The sequence below is a fragment of the Dipodomys ordii genome, unplaced genomic scaffold, assembly GCF_000151885.1.
Source record: "Dipodomys ordii isolate 6190 unplaced genomic scaffold, Dord_2.0 Scaffold38, whole genome shotgun sequence".
NCBI lineage: Eukaryota > Metazoa > Chordata > Mammalia > Rodentia > Heteromyidae > Dipodomys > Dipodomys ordii.
In genome coordinates, this window is record NW_012267254.1 from 779,770 (window position 1) to 784,277 (window position 4,508).

Consider the following 4,508-nt stretch of genomic DNA (forward strand, 5'->3'; position numbering starts at 1 on the left):
GCGGGGGCTGCGGTGCAAGCTGCGCGCAAGGAGGGCCGAGCTGCCTGGGCGGGCGGGAACGCGGGGGGCGGGTGGCTCGCCACGCACCTGGCAACCACCGCGTGCCGCGTCCCACGAGAGGCCCGGCTGTGCTCCTAACGCGCGCACGCGTGCACGCGAAAGGGGGCTGCAGGGAAGCTGTGGCAGGCACTTCCCCGAAGAGCCGCTAGCAAGTGGAGGCGGGAAGGGGGGCAGACTAGGGGTCCTCCCTGCCTCCTCCCGCACGCTGCAGGCCTTCGCAGGCTGCCGGGGAGTCACGAGTCACTGCAGAAAGCCCTGGCCAGGATAGGGGAGGTGGGAGCAACAAAGAGAGAGCCAGGAAAGGTGGCCTCCCGCCACGCCAGCAAACCTCGCTAACCTGCAAGACGCTGCAAAGGGGCACAGGTTCGGAGCGCACCGGCTTCCACCCCGGATTGCTAAACACCGTGCTTCCTAGGGGCGTTGGAAGATCCATCGACTACCCTTCCCTCTAATAATAAGCGGAGGGCGCTTAAAAAAAATCAAGCCTCGTTCATGCCTCAGTCCGGTGCCATCACCCACATCATCCAGAGGTCTTTCGGTCATTCCGAAAAGACTAATCGCACAGTGGCCCATGGCGACTCCTTCATTCAGGGAACCTTTAGTTTACTGAGCCCTGGCCGCCAGGTGCTAAAGAGTGCCAGGGACTGTAGGTACAGTGCAGTGGTGCATGCGCTTTATGCCTTGTTTCATGAGCTTGTGATATGTATGCTAGGGAGGACACAACCAATTTTGTTAAGTGAAAAAAAAACACATTTGGATAAAGGTGTTCTGGATAAGAAGGGGGTGCACACTGTGGCAAAAAAAAAAGAAGTGCACAAAGAATGACATCGCCCCTTTCATAAGGAAAGGGAAAGACTTGGAAAAAATCATATTAAGTGAAGTAAACCAGACCCAAAGAAACATAGGTCCCATGGTTTCCCTTATTTGTAATAATTAGTATATGCCTAGGATAGTCCTGGCAGAGAATCATCTATGTACATATGACCGTACAAAATGATGCTAATTGAAATGAACTACAACACCTAGAAACAACAGGTCTTTTTTTTTGTATTTTTTTTTAGTTGTTGACTTTGTTGTCGCCAATGTACTGTATCTAGTTCTTACTGTATTTTTTTTCCCCATTGGTTTATTTCTGGCAATCACTCTTTGACTCTGGTACCCTCCGTCTTGTATAATTTGGGGAAGGGAAGGGGAATAACAAAATGCTGAAACAAAGACACAGGATGAACCATTGTAACAACGATATTCACAAGACACTATAATCGGAAATGAGCTTTACAACTTCGGGGGGGGGGAGTGGAGGAGAAAGGGATAATGGGAAAACAACAAAGGAGTGGGTAACTATGTTCAACAAGAAATGTACTCACGTTCAAGCCCCACGACCGACAAAAAAAAAGAAATGTACTCACTCATTACCTTATTCATGTAACTGTAACCCCTCTGTACAGCATCTTTATAATAAAATAAAAAAAGAAGATAGTGTTTATTCTGAATCCTGAACAATAAGAAAGAAGCAACCATATAAAGAACCAAAGAGCCAAGGGTGGATTCTCGAGATTATAATCCTAATAATCCTAGCTACTCTGGACACTTAGATCTGAAGATCACAGTTTGGCTCCATGCCTGGCAGACAAACTTGTAAGGCTTTATTTTCCATTAATCAACAAAAAAGGGAGGGTGAAAGAAATGGAAATGTGGCTCAGGTGGTAGAACACCAGCCACCATTGTAAAAAGAGAGGGCACAGCCTTGATGTCAAGTCTCCAGACAATCAATAAGATTGGGAAGAACTCTCCAGAAAAAAAGGAGCAAACTTAAGAAAGCCATGGGAAGGAAGCAAAAGAATGTGATAGAACCTGGTTGAAAACAGTGGAGTTGAAGTAGAGACAGAACAGGGTTTCGTGACTATTGAAACCTCCCACTGTAGAGGGGAGCAGAAATGGAAAGAACTAGAAGGATGAATAAGGACAAGAAATTCTTCCCTTATGAATTTGAGAAGTGTTCGTAATCATTTTACAGACAGCCAGAAGGGAAAGACTGTTCAGTTGGAACAGAAAAGGACTTACTAAAGGATTCAAGTAGAGAGAATGGGCCCTGAATCTAGACAAAGGCCTTCTCTCCTTTATGAAAAAGCTTGGAAGAAAATGCTGGTGGCAGATGGAGCAGCAGTATTAGCTACTAACAAACTGACTGATGGTCTTTACTGGGAAACCAACAACCTAAGCCTTACAATCTCCTCCTCTCTGACACACAGGGCCTAAGCTTTCTCTTTTCCTATCATGACGCCTCAGAAGCACTGTAGTTCCGTCTTTCTGGATCTTAAAAGAAGTCCCACTGTATGTTGCCTAGGAAGAAAGGAAGTCAATTTACGCCATACCATAATGGGAAGGCATCAACAGCTACTCTGTAGACAATTCCTCTGAAGACAATTCCTGTGCTCAACCGGAAAGAATTGGCCAAGAAGCACTCAAGTTCCAAACAGACAACCTTGCAGGGAAACTTATGGTACTCAATCAGTATATGGTTCATTCCTTCCCAGTGCCCTTCCTCCTTCCTCTTTGCTTCCTATATCCTTCCTTCTTTCCTTCCCACCTTCATTCCTCTCCACCCCTCTGCTTCACTCCTTCCTTCTTGCCTCTTTCTTCCTTTCTTCAGGCATTCATGATGCTGCAACAAGGTGCAAAGCACCCTGCCTCACCATCTACATAGCCCCAGTTTAGTCTACACCCCAAACTAGTCCTGTCTGCCTCTTAACACTTCATCTCCTTAAATTGAGACTCAGCATCTGGAGGTCATGGAAACACATTGTTCCTCTTAAAACATGTAGTGGTCTGTGGTGTTGCACAACAAGCACAGCTGATAAGAGAAAAAGGGTCACTCCAAATGTGACCTGGTATGCTACATTACCCGAATGTAGCATTAAGATGCAAGAAGAAATTAAATAGACTGAAATCAGATGATGTATTCTCACATCCAGTCATTTAATTAGAGGAAGCATAGTCATTAAGAGAAGGGTCTTAAATTTCAGCAGAATTTAATGCCTTCTTGGAAGGAAACATAGAACGTTTATCAGCACAGAAAGTAACTGAGTTGTTTTTTTTTTAATTTTTTCAAAAAGTACCCTTAAGCCAGGCGCCAGTGGCTCGTGCCTGCAATCCTAGCTACTCAGGAAGCTGAGATCTGAGGACTGAGGTTCAAAGCCAGCCCAAGCAGGAAAGTCCATAAGCCTCTACAATTAACCACCAGAAACCTGGGAGTGGCACTGTGACTCAAGTGGTAGAGCATTTGCCTTGAGCTGAAGAGCTCAGGGACAAGGCCCAGAGTTCAAGCCCCACAACCAACAACAAAAAAGTACCCTTATAGGTACTTTAGTGGTAGCTCAATAGTAGAACATTTGCCCAACATATGTGGGTTCCATCCCTAGCATGGGGCCCGGGGGCGGGGGTGGGGGGGGGGGGAGGGAAGAAGTACCATTAGGACTATAATTTTATGTTACCAAAAATAAATTATAGCCAGGCGCTGGTGGCTCATGACTGTACTCCTAGCTACTCAGAAGGCTGAGATCTGGAGATCTGGAGATGGAAGTTCAAAGCCAGCCCAGGCAGGAAAATCTGTGAGACTCTTATCTCCAATTAATCACAGACAAAGCTGAAGTGGCACTATGGCTCAAGTGTAGAACAAAAAGGAGCTCAGGGCCAGCACCCAAGCCCAGAGGTCAAGCCCCAAGACAGGCATAAAAAAAATTATAGAACACACAGTTTACATGTATCATTGTATTTACTCTCAAGTTAGGCCTAGTTCACAAAAGGACATTGAATCTTCAAAGAGACAACTTCAGTGTCCAAATTTTAAAAAATAGTGTAGCTCTAAAATCCATATTCCAAACTTTTGACTTCTGCACATCCAATAGGTTACCAAATTCTATAAATTCAACTTCTGAAATACTGAAAAATCAGAATCCATGGTTCCCAAGGCACCTGGTTTATGATATTAGCACAGCAGGTAATCATAACATAACCCGGTGATTTCATGAGAGTCCTCAAATCAGGCAATATACTATGATTTTTCCTGTTCATATCTCCAGTTCCTTGGAAATGGTAGTCACTAAATTAATAATTCCTTTATCCATTTCTCTATGAAGAAATATTGGTGATTATCTGCAAAATGGAGAAAATAGTGAAATGAACTTCTGTGCCTCTAACACTAAGCTTAAACAGTTGTTCCCACCTGATTGATTTCATTTTATGTAGAGTCCTCCTACCTATTACCGCCAATTCATACCTACACACCAGGTATTTTATTTTATTGTGAACATACTGTACAGAGGGGTTACAATTACATGGACAAGATAATGAGTATATTTCTTATCAAGCATTGCAGCCTCCTCCTTTGTTTCCCCTTCCCATCCCTTCCCATCCTCCCCCCACCCCCCCACCCAATCCTCCTCCCC

The 4,508-nt window shown here is 44.8% G+C and overlaps 1 protein-coding gene across 1 annotated transcript in view; it reads right to left on the reverse strand.

Moving 5' to 3' along the window:
- Fhl1 (four and a half LIM domains 1) overlaps positions 1-161 on the reverse strand; it is a 58,924-nt gene extending 58,763 nt beyond the window's left edge. The window contains exon 1 of the mRNA XM_013018180.1: positions 88-161. The gene's annotated coding sequence lies outside the window, so the exon portion shown is untranslated. The remainder of the gene's footprint in view (positions 1-87) is intronic.
- Positions 162-4,508: the final 4,347 nt, after the last annotated feature.